Source organism: Lampetra fluviatilis, unplaced genomic scaffold (genome assembly GCF_964198595.1).
Source record: "Lampetra fluviatilis unplaced genomic scaffold, kcLamFluv1.1 SCAFFOLD_189, whole genome shotgun sequence".
Classification (NCBI taxonomy): domain Eukaryota; kingdom Metazoa; phylum Chordata; class Hyperoartia; order Petromyzontiformes; family Petromyzontidae; genus Lampetra; species Lampetra fluviatilis.
The window spans coordinates 21,192-33,141 of NW_027621419.1; the positions used below are offsets into that span (position 1 = coordinate 21,192).

Sequence of the window (11,950 nt, forward strand, 5' to 3'; positions counted from 1 at the left end):
GTCTGTGTGTGTGTCTGTGTGTGTGTGTTTGTGTGTGTGTGTGTGTCTGTGTGTCTGTGTGTGTGTGTATGTTAGTGTGTCTGTGTGTGTGTCTGTGTGTGTGTGTGTGTGTCTGTGTGTGTCTGTGTGTGTCTGTGTGTGTGTCTGTGTGTGTGTCTGTGTCTGTGTGTGTGTCTGTGTGTGTGTCTGTGTGTGTGTGTTTGTGTGTGTGTGTCTGTGTGTGTGTCTGTGTCTGTGTGTGTGTCTGTGTGTGTGTCTGTGTGTGTGTCTGTGTGTCTGTGTGTGTGTGTATGTTAGTGTGTCTGTTTGTGTGTCTGTGTGTGTGTCTGTGTGTGTGTGTCTGTGTGTGTGTGTCTGTGTGTGTCTCTGTGTGTGTCTGCATGGTGCAGACAGAGGCTCAGTACAAGTTTGTCTACATGGCAGTCCAAGCTTACTTAGACATGGTGTGTGTGTGTGTCTGTGTGTGTCTGTGTGTGTGTCTGTGTGTGTGTCTGTGTGTGTCTCTGTGTGTGTGTGTGTGTCTGTGTGTGTGTGTCTGTGTGTGTGTGTCTGTGTGTGTCTGTGTGTGTGTGTGTCTGTGTGTGTGTCTGTGTCTGTGTGTGTGTCTGTGTGTGTGTCTGTGTGTGTGTGTTTGTGTGTGTGTGTCTGTGTGTCTGTGTGTGTGTGTATGTTAGTGTGTCTGTGTGTGTGTCTGTGTGTGTGTCTGTGTGTGTGTGTCTGTGTGTGTGTGTCTGTGTGTGTGTGTCTGTGTGTGTCTGTGTGTGTGTATGTTAGTGTGTCTGTGTGTGTGTCTGTGTGTGTGTCTGTGTCTGTGTGTGTGTCTGTGTGTGTGTCTGTGTGTGTGTGTCTGTGTGTGTCTGTGTGTGTGTGTGTCTGTGTGTCTGTGTGTGTGTGTGTATGTTAGTGTGTCTGTGTGTGTGTCTGTGTGTGTGTCTGTGTGTGTGTCTGTGTGTGTGTCTGTGTGTGTGTGTGTGTATGTTAGTGTGTCTGTGTGTGTGTCTGTGTGTGTATCTGTGTGTGTGTGTGTGTCTGTGTGTGTCTGTGTGTGTGTGTATGTTAGTGTGTCTGTGTGTGTGTGTCTGTGTGTGTATGTACACACAGACACACACACTTACAACTCTTTCCTGAATGGAACATTTCGTAAAAATGTTGGAAGTAAATTAGAGGAAGCTGTGGAAACTGTGTGAGTGTGTGCGTGTGTGTGTCTGTGTGTGTGTGTATGTGTGTGTCTGTGTGTGTCTGTGTGTGTCTGTGTGTGTGTGTGTCTGTGTGTCTATCTGTGTGTGTGTGTGTCTCTCTGTGTGTCTCTCTGTGTGTGTGTCTGTGTGTCTGTGTGTGTGTGTGTCTGTGTGTGTCTATCTGTGTGTGTGTGTGTCTGTGTGTGTCTGTGTGTGTGTCTGTGTGTGTCTGTGTGTGTGTATGTGTGTGTATGTGTGTGTCTGTGTGTCTGTGTCTGTGTATGTGTGTGTGTCTGTGTCTGTGTGTATGTGTGTCTGTGTGTGTACACTGATGTGTCTGTGTGTGTCTGTGTGTGTGTCTGTGTGTGTGTGTGTGTCTGTGTGTGTACACTGATGTGTGTCTGTGTGTCTGTGTGTGTATGTGTGTCTGTGTGTGTGTGTCTGTGTGTGTGTGTGTCTGTGTGTGTGTGTGTCTGTGTGTGTGTCTGTGTGTGTCTGTGTGTGTGTGTCTGTGTGTGTATGTGTGTATGTGTGTGTGTCTGTGTCTGTGTGTATGTGTGTCTGTGTGTGTACACTGATGTGTGTGTGTGTGTCTGTGTGTGTACACTGATGTGTGTGTCTGTGTGTGTGTCTGTGTGTGTGTGTCTGTGTGTGTCTGTGTGTATGTGTGTCTGTGTGTGTACACTGATGTGTGTGTGTGTGTCTGTGTGTGTACACTGATGTGTGTGTGTGTGTCTGTGTGTGTGTCTGTGTCTGTGTGTGTGTGTCTGTGTGTGTCTGTGTGTGTGTGTCTGTGTGTGTGTCTGTGTGTGTGTGTGTGTCTGTGTGTGTGTGTGTCTGTGTGTGTACTCTGATGTGTGTGTGCCTGCTATGGTGGTGATGCTGTCCTCAGAAGAAGAGCGATTTGCAGAATCAGGAGGTCGCTGTCCCAGCACAGAGGCAGAGCTCCCTACGGTAACTGTACACACTGTACACACTGTACACCACGCACTGTACTCCTCACTGTACCACTCGCTGCATACTGTACACTACACTACATTGTACACTACACTACACACTACACTATACGCTACACTATATACTACACTATACACTACGCACTACACTACACTATACACTACGCACTACACTACACTATACACTACACTACACACTACACTATACACTACTATACACTACACTACACACTACACTATACACTACACTATACACTACACTACACTATACAATATACTATACACTACACTATACACTACACTACGCACTACACTACACTACATACTTCACTACACTATACACTACACTATACACTACACTACGCACTACACTATACACTACACTACACTATACACTACACTATACACTACACTACGCACTACACTATACACTACACTATACACTACACTATACACTACACTACGCACTACACTATACACTACACTATACACTACACTATACACTACCATACACTACACTATACACTACACTAGACACTACATTATACACTAAACTATACACTACACTACATTATACACTACACTATACACTACCATACACTACACTATACACTACACTATACACTACATTATACACTACACTATACACTACCATACACTACACTATACACTACACTATACACTACATTATACACTACACTATACACTACACTATACACTACACACTACACTACGCACTACACTACACACTACACTACACTACACACTACACTACACTATACACTACACTATACACTACACTACACACTACAATATACACTATACACTACACTACACACTACACTACACTATACACTACACTATACACTACACTACACACTACAATATACACTATACATTACACACTACACTATATTTGAACCGGGCATGGGTGAGTGGGTGAGTGAGTGGGTGAGTGATTGAGTGAGTTTTGAGTGATTGAGTGAGTGGTGAGTAACGTGTGTGTCTGTGTGGTGAGTGAGTGAGTGGGTGGGTGAGTGGGTGAGTGAGTGAGTGGGGGAGTGAGTGAGTGGGTGGGTGAGTGGGTGAGTGAGTGAGTGGGTGAGTGAGTGAGTGGGTGGGTGAGTGGGTGAGTGAGTGAGTGGGGGAGTGAGTGAGTGGGTGGTGAGTGATTGAGTGAGTGGGTGAGTGAGTGAGTGGGTGAGTGAGTGGGTGGGTGAGTGGGTGAGTGAGTGAGTGGGGGAGTGAGTGAGTGGGTGGTGAGTGATTGAGTGAGTGGGTGAGTGAGTGAGTGGGTGAATGAGTGGGTGGGTGAGTGGGTGAGTGAGTGAGTGGGGGAGTGAGTGAGTGGGTGGTGAGTGATTGAGTGAGTGGGTGAGTGAGTGAGTGGGTGAGTGAGTGGGTGGGTGAGTGAGTGAGTGGGGGAGTGAGTGAGTGGGTGGTGAGTGATTGAGTGAGTGGGTGAGTGAGTGAGTGGGTGAGTGAGTGAGTGGGTGGGTGGTGAGTGAGTGGGTGAGTGAGTGAGTGGGTGAGTGAGTGAGTGGGTGGGTGGTGAGTGAGTGGGTGAGTGAGTGAGTGGGTGAGTGAGTGAGTGGGTGGGTGGTGAGTGAGTGGGGGAGTGAGTGAGTGGGTGGTGAGTGAGTGAGTGGGTGGTGAGTGATTGAGTGAGTGGGTGAGTGAGTGAGTGAGTGGGTGAGTGAGTGAGTGAGTGGGTGAGTGGGTGAATGGGTGAGTGGTGAGTGAGTGGGTGAGTGAGTGGGTGAGTGAGTGAGTGAGTGGGGGAGTGAGTGAGTGGGTGAGTGAGTGAGTGAGTGGGTGAGTGGGTGAATGGGTGAGTGGTGAGTGAGTGGGTGAGTGAGTGGGTGAGTGAGTGAGTGGGGGAGTGAGTGAGTGGGTGGTGAGTGATTGAGTGAGTGGGTGAGTGAGTGAGTGGGTGAGTGAGTGAGTGGGTGGGTGGTGAGTGAGTGGGTGAGTGAGTGAGTGGTGAGTGAGTGAGTGGGTGAGTGAGTGGATGAGTGAGTGAGTGGGTGAGTGAGTGGGTGGGTGGTGAGTGAGTGGGTGAGTGAGTGAGTGGGTGAGTGAGTGAGTGGATGAGTGAGTGGGTGAATGAGTGAGTGGGTGAGTGAGTGAGTGAGTGGTGAGTGAGTGAGTGGTGAGTGAGTGAGTGAGTGGTGAGTGAGTGAGTGAGTGAGTGGTGAGTGAGTGAGTGAGTGGTGAGTGAGTGAGTGAGTGAGTGAGTGGTGAGTGAGTGAGTGAGTGAGTGAGTGAGTGGTGAGTGGGTGAGTGAGTGAGTGGTGAGTGAGGAGTGAGTGGTGAGTGAGTGAGTGAGTGAGTGAGTGGTGAGTGGGTGAGTGAGTGAGTGGTGAGTGAGTGAGTGAGTGAGTGGATGAGTGAGTGGGTGAGTGAGTGAGTGAGTGGGTGAGTGAGTGAGTGAGTGGTGAGTGAGTGAGTGAGTGAGTGAGTGAGTGAGTGAGTGAGTGAGTGAGTGAGTGGTGAGTGGGTGAGTGAGTGGTGAGTGAGTGAGTGAGTGGTGAGTGAGTGAGTGAGTGGTGAGTGAGTGAGTGAGTGGTGAGTGAGTGAGTGAGTGGTGAGTGAGTGAGTGAGCGAGTGGTGAGTAACGTGTGTGTGTGTCTGTGTGGTGAGTGAGTGAGTGAGTGGTGAGTGAGTGAGTGAGTGGTGAGTGAGTGAGTGAGTGGTGAGTGAGTGAGTGAGTGGTGAGTGAGTGAGTGAGTGGTGAGTGAGTGAGTGAGTGGTGAGTGAGTGAGTGAGTGAGTGGTGAGTGAGTGAGTGAGTGGTGAGTGGGTGAGTGAGTGAGTGGTGAGTTAGTGAGTGAGTGAGTGGTGAGTGAGTGAGTGAGTGGTGAGTGAGTGGTGAGTGAGTGAGTGAGTGAGTGAGTGGTGAGTGAGTGAGTGAGTGAGTGAGTGAGTGAGTGGTGAGTGAGTGAGTGAGTGGTGAGTGAGTGAGTGAGTGAGTGAGTGGTGAGTGGGTGAGTGAGTGAGTGGTGAGTTAGTGAGTGAGTGAGTGGTGAGTGAGTGAGTGAGTGGGTGAGTGAGTGAGTGGTGAGTGAGTGAGTGAGTGGGTGAGTGAGTGGTGAGTGGTGAGTGAGTGAGTGGTGAGTTAGTGAGTGAGTGAGTGGTGAGTGAGTGAGTGAGTGGGTGAGTGAGTGTGTGTGTGTGTGTCTGTGTGGTGAGTAGGTGCAAGACGGACCCGAACTCACTTTACGAAAACGTAGCCGTGCTGTCTAAGAAGAAGTGAACTCACCATCCTCACCACCACGCTCACCACCACACTCACCACCACGCTCACCACCACGCTCACCACCACACTCACCACCACACTCACCACCACACTCATCACTCACTCTCCACACACTCACCAACCTCACCACACACTCACCATCCTCACCACCACACTCACCACCACACTCACCACACACTCACCATCCTCACCACCACGCTCACCACCACACGCACCACCACACTCACCACCACACTCATCACTCACTCACCACCACACTCACCAACCTCACCACACACTCACCATCCTCACCACCACGCTCACCACCACACTCACCACCACACTCACCACCACACTCACCACCACACTCACCATCACACTCACCACACTCACCACCACACTCACCACCACACTCACCACCACACTCACCACCACACTCACCATCCTCACCACACACTCACCATCTTAACCACACACTCACCACACTCACCATCGTAACTACACACTCACCACACACTCACCACACACTCCCCACACACTCACCACCCAATCAACACCACACTCATCACCCACCATCCTCACCACGCCACGCTCACCCAGTCCAATGCGTGTGGCTCTCAGGGATCAATTCCTCGTGTCAAACAACGCAACTTTGTGTGTCTGTGTGTGTGTGTGCGTCTGTGTGTGTGTGTCTGTGTGCGTGTGTGTCTGTGTGTGTGTCAGTGTGTGGCTGTCAGTGTGTGTGTGTCTGTGTGTGTCTCTGTGTGTGAGTGTGTGTGTGTGTCAGTGTGTGTGTGTCAGTGTGTGTGTGTGTCTGTGTGTGTCTCTGTGTGTGAGTGTGTGTGTGAGTGTGTGTCAGTGTGTGAGTGTGTCTGTGTGTGTGTGTGTCTGTGTGTGTGTGTGTCTGTGTGTGTGTCTGTGTGTGTGTGTCTGTGTGTGTGTTTGTGTGTGTGTGTCTGTGTCTCTGTCTCTGTGTGTGTCTGTGTGTGTGTGTGTCTGTGTGTGTGTCTGTGTGTGTGTGTCTGTGTGTCTGTGTGTGTGTGTCTGTGTGTGTGTCTGTGTGTGTGTGTCTGTGTGTGTGTGACTGTGTGTGTGTCTGTGTGTGTGTGTCTGTGTGTCTGTGAGTGTGTGTGTCTGTGTGTGTGTGTCTGTGTGTGTGTCTGTGTGTGTCTGTGTGTGTCTGTGTGTGTCTGTGTGTGAGTGTGTGTCTGTGTGTGAGTGTGTCTGTGTGCCACAGTGCCTGGCCTTCGTAGGTGCAGCTACTCGCTACTACTAACAGCACTTGCCCCAACAGCCTGTTAGAGGCTACCTGGGGAATCTTTGTCTGTGCATAGGTGCTAACAGCACTTGCCCCTACAGCCTGCTAGAGGCTACACGGGGGATCTTTGCCTTTGAACCAGCGCTAAAAGTGTTGTAACGCCAGTTGTAGCCAGCCGTGATGGTTGATGTGTGTCTCTGTGGGTCTCTGTGGGTCTTTGTGGGTCTCTGTGGGTCTCTATGGGTCTCTGTGTGTCTCTGTGGGTCTCTGTGGGTCTCTGTGGGTCTCTATGGGTCTCTGTGGGTCTCTGTGGGTCTCTGTGTGTCTCTGTGGGTCTCTGTGGGTCTCTGTGTGTCTCTGTGGGTCTCTGTGGGTCTCTGTGGGTCTCTGTGGGTGTCTCTGTGGGTCTCTGTGGGTCTCTGTGGGTCTTTGTGGGTGTCTGTGGGTCTCTGTGGGTCTCTGTGGGTCTCTGTGGGTGTCTCTGTGGGTCTCTGTGGGTCTCTGTGGGTCTCTGTGGGTCTCTGTGGGTCTCTGTGGGTGTCTCTATGGGTCTCTGTGGGTTTCTATGGGTCTCTGTGGGTCTCTGTGGGTTTCTGTGGGTGTCTCTATGGGTCTCTGTGGGTCTCTGTGGGTCTCTGTGGGTCTCTGTGGGTTTCTGTGGGTGTCTCTATGGGTCTCTGTGGGTTTCTATGGGTCTCTGTGGGTCTCTGTGGGTTTCTGTGGGTGTCTCTATGGGTCTCTGTGGGTCTCTGTGGGTCTCTGTGGGTCTCTGTGGGTTTCTGTGGGTGTCTCTATGGGTCTCTGTGGGTTTCTATGGGTCTCTGTGGGTCTCTGTGGGTGTCTCTATGGGTCTCTGTGGGGTTCTATGGGTCTCTATGAGTCTCTGTGGGTTTCTGTGGGTGTCTCTGTGGGTCTCTGTGGGTGTCTCTATGGGTCTCTGTGGGTCTATATGGGTCTCTATGGGTGTCTCTATGGGTCTCTCTGGGTGTCTCTGTGGGTTTATGTGGGTCTCAGTGGGTCTCTATGGGTCTCAGTGGGTCTCTGTGGGTCTCTATGGGTCTCTGTGGGTGTCTGTGGGTGTCTCTGTGGGTTTCTGTGGGTCTCTGTGGGTCTCTGTGGGTGTCTGTGGGTGTCTCTGTGGGTTTCTGTGGGTCTCTATGGGTCTCTGTGGGTGTCTCTATGGGTCTCTGTGGGTGTCTCTGTGGGTCTCTATGGGTCTCTGTGGGTGTCTCTGTGGGTGTCTCTATGGGTCTATATGGGTCTCTGTGGGTCTCTATGGGCCTCTATGGGTCTCTGTGGGTCTCTGTGGGTCTCTATGGGTCTCTATGGGTCTCTGTGGGTCTCTATGGGTCTCAGTGGGTGTCTCTATGGGTCTCAGTGGGTCTCTGTGTGTCTCTGTGTGTGTCTCTGTGGGTCTCTGTGTGTCTCTGTGTGTGTCTCTGTGGGTCTCTGTGTGTCTCTGTGGGTCTCTGTGGGTCTCTGTGGGTCTCTATGGGTCTCTGTGGGTCTCTGTGGGTCTCTGTGTGTTTCTATGGGTCTCTGTGGGTCTCTATGGGTCTCTGTGGGTGTCTCTATGGGTCTCTATGGGTCTCTGTGGGTTTCTATGGGTCTCTGTGGGTCTCAGTGGGTCTCTGTGGGTCTCTATGGGTCTCTGTGGGTGTCTCTATGGGTCGCTATGGGTCTCTGTGGGTCTCTATGGGTCTCTGTGGGTCTCTGTGGGTCTCTATGGGTCTCTGTGGGTCTCTGTGGGTCTCTATGGGTCTCTGTGGGTCTCTATGGGTCTCTGTGGGTGTCTCTGTGGGTGTCTCTATGGGTCTCTATGGGTCTCTGTGGGTCTCTATGGGCCTCTATGGGTCTCTGTGGGTCTCTGTGGGTCTCTATGGGTCTCTATGGGTCTCTGTGGGTCTCTATGGGTCTCTGTGGGTGTCTCTATGGGTCTCAGTGGGTCTCTGTGTGTCTCTGTGGGTCTCTGTGGGTCTCTATGGGTCTCTGTGGGTGTCTCTATGGGTCTCAGTGGGTCTCTGTGGGTCTCTATGGGTCTCTGTGGGTCTCTATGGGTCTCTGTGGGTGTCTCTATGGGTCTCTATGGGTCTCTGTGGGTCTCTATGGGTCTCTGTGGGTCTCTGTGGGTCTCTATGGGTCTCTGTGGGTCTCTGTGGGTCTCTGTGTGTCTCTGTGTGTGTCTCTGTGGGTCTCTGTGGTCTCTATGGGTCTCTGTGGGTCTCTGTGGGTGTCTCTATGGGTCTCAGTGGGTCTCTGTGTGTCTCTGTGTGTCTCTGTGTGTGTCTCTGTGGGTCTCTGTGTGTCTCTGTGGGTCTCTGTGTGTCTCTGTGTGTTTCTATGGGTCTCTGTGGGTCTCTGTGTGTCTCTGTGGGTCTCTGTGTGTTTCTATGGGTCTCTGTGGGTCTCTGTGGGTCTCTGTGGGTCTCTGTGTGTTTCTATGGGTCTCTGTGGGTCTCTGTGGGTCTCTGTGTGTTTCTATGGGTCTCTGTGGTTCTCTGTGTGTTTCTATGGGTCTCTGTGGGTCTCTGTGGGTCTATGTGGGTCTCTGTGTGTTTCTATGGGTCTCTGTGGGTCTCTGTGTGTTTCTATGGGTCTCTGTGTGTCTCTGTGTGTCTCTGTGGGTCTCTATGGGTGTCTCTGTGGGTCTCTGTGGGTCTCTGTGGGTCTCTGTGGGTCTCTGTGTGTTTCTATGGGTCTCTGTGGGTCTCTGTGTGTTTCTATGGGTCTCTGTGGTTCTCTGTGTGTTTCTATGGGTCTCTGTGGGTCTCTGTGTGTTTCTATGGGTCTCTGTGTGTCTCTGTGTGTCTCTGTGGGTCTCTATGGGTGTCTCTGTGGGTCTCTGTGGGTCTCTGTGGGTCTCTGTGTGTTTCTATGGGTCTCTGTGGGTCTCTGTGTGTTTCTATGGGTCTCTGTGTGTCTCTGTGTGTCTCTGTGGGTCTCTATGGGTGTCTCTATGGGTCTCTATGGGTCTCTATGGGTGTCTCTGTGGGTCTCTATGGGTGTCTCTATGGGTCTCTATGGGTCTCTATGGGTGTCTCTGTGGGTCTCTATGGGTCTCTGTGGGTCTCTATGGGTCTCTATGGGTCTCTATGGGTCTCTGTGGGTGTGAGGGATGGGGGGAGGGGCGATGATCGGACGTGACGTCACTGGCGCAGCAATCGATATGCTAATTGCAGGGGGGGGGGAGGGGCGAACCGGGAGGGGCGGGGGGGGGCGATGGGGCACGTGACAATCGAGGTGACTCGTGATTGGCCCCGAGGCATGATGAGGTATAATTTCCGCTGCTCATTTGAATAAAATGTGCATATCATTTGCATATGATTTGCATATCATTTGCATACCGCCAAACGTGCCGAGATTGACACTTCTTGCGAGCAACTTCTTCTGACTGTAGCTGATGGTGGTGCCCAAGTTGCCAGCAACTTCTTCTGACTGTAGCTGATGGTGGTGTCCAAGTTGCCAGCAACTTCTTCTGACTGTAGCTGATGGTGGTGTCCAAGTTGCCAGCAACTTCTTCTGACTGTAGCTGATGGTGGTGTCCAAGTTGCCAGCAACTTCTTCTGACTGTAGCTGATGGTGGTGTCCAAGTTGCCAGCAACTTCTTCTGACTGTAGCTGATGGTGGTGCCCAAGTTGCCAGCAACTTCTTCTGACTGTAGCTCATGGTGGTGTCCAAGTTGCCAGCAACTTCTTCTGACTGTAGCTGATGATGGTGCCCAAGTTGCCAGCAACTTCTTCTGACTGTAGCTGATGGTGGTGTCCAAGTTGCTAGCAACTTCTTCTGACTGTAGCTGATGGTGGTGCCCAAGTTGCCAGCAACTTCTCCTGACTGTAGCTGATGATGGTGTCCAAGTTGCCAGCAACTTCTTCTGATTGTAGCTGATGATGGTGTCCAAGTTGCCAGCAACTTCTTCTGATTGTAGCTGATGATGGTGTCCAAGTTGCTAGCAACTTCCTCTGACTGTAGCTGATGGTGGTGCCCAAGTTGCCAGCAACTTCCTCTGACTGTAGCTGATGATGGTGTCCAAGTTGCTAGCAACTTCCTCTGACTGTAGCTGATGGTGGTGCCCAAGTTGCCAGCAACTTCTTCTGACTGTAGCTGATGGTGGTGCCCAAGTTGCCAGCAACTTCCTCTGACTGTAGCTGATGGTGGTGCCCAAGTTGCCAGCAACTTCTTCTGACTGTAGCTGATGGTGGTGCCCAAGTTGCCAGCAACTTCCTCTGACTGTAGCTGATGATGGTGCCCAAGTTGCCAGCAACTTCTTCTGACTGTAGCTGATGGTGATGCCCAAGTTGCCAGCAACTTCTTCTGACTGTAGCTGATGGTGGTACCCAAGTTGCCAGCAACTTCTTCTGACTGTAGCTGATGGTGGTGCCTAAGTTGCCAGCAACTTCTTCTGACTGTAGCTGATGGTGGTGCCCAAGTTGCCAGCAACTTCTTCTGACTGTAGCTGATGGTGCTACCCAAGTTGCTAGCAACTTCTTCTGACTGTAGCTGATGGTGGTGCCCAAGTTGCCAGCAACTTCTTCTGACTGTAGCTGATGGTGCTACCCAAGTTGCTAGCAACTTCTTCTGACTGTAGCTGATGGTGGTGCCCAAGTTGCCAGCAACTTCTTCTGACTGTAGCTGATGGTGGTGCCCAAGTTGCCAGCAACTTCTTCTGACTGTAGCTGATGGTGGTACCCAAGTTGCTAGCAACTTCTTCTGACTTAGCTGATGGCGGTGCCCAAGTTGCCGGCAACTTCTTCTGACTGTAGCTGATGGTGGTGCCCAAGTTGCCAGCAACTTCTTCTGACTGTAGCTGATGGTGGTGTCCAAGTTGCCAGCAACTTCTTCTGACTGTAGCTGATGGTGGTGTCCAAGTTGCCAGCAACTTCTTCTGACTGTAGCTGATGGTGGTGTCCAAGTTGCCAGCAACTTCTTCTGACTGTAGCTGATGGTGGTGTCCAAGTTGCCAGCAACTTCTTCTGACTGTAGCTGATGGTGGTGCCCAAGTTGCCAGCAACTTCTTCTGACTGTAGCTCATGGTGGTGTCCAAGTTGCCAGCAACTTCTTCTGACTGTAGCTGATGATGGTGCCCAAGTTGCCAGCAACTTCTTCTGACTGTAGCTGATGGTGGTGTCCAAGTTGCTAGCAACTTCTTCTGACTGTAGCTGATGGTGGTGCCCAAGTTGCCAGCAACTTCTTCTGACTGTAGCTGATGATGGTGTCCAAGTTGCCAGCAACTTCTTCTGATTGTAGCTGATGATGGTGTCCAAGTTGCCAGCAACTTCTTCTGATTGTAGCTGATGATGGTGTCCAAGTTGCTAGCAACTTCC

At 51.2% G+C, this 11,950-nt stretch overlaps 1 long non-coding RNA gene across 1 annotated transcript; it reads left to right on the forward strand.

Moving 5' to 3' along the window:
• The first annotated feature begins 335 nt into the window (after positions 1 to 335).
• Positions 336 to 9,778, forward strand: LOC144955215 (uncharacterized). The gene is made up of 3 exons (XR_013641548.1): positions 336 to 443; positions 2,071 to 2,132; positions 5,329 to 9,778. It is a non-coding gene; the product is annotated as an uncharacterized LOC144955215 (long non-coding RNA).
• Positions 9,779 to 11,950: the final 2,172 nt, after the last annotated feature.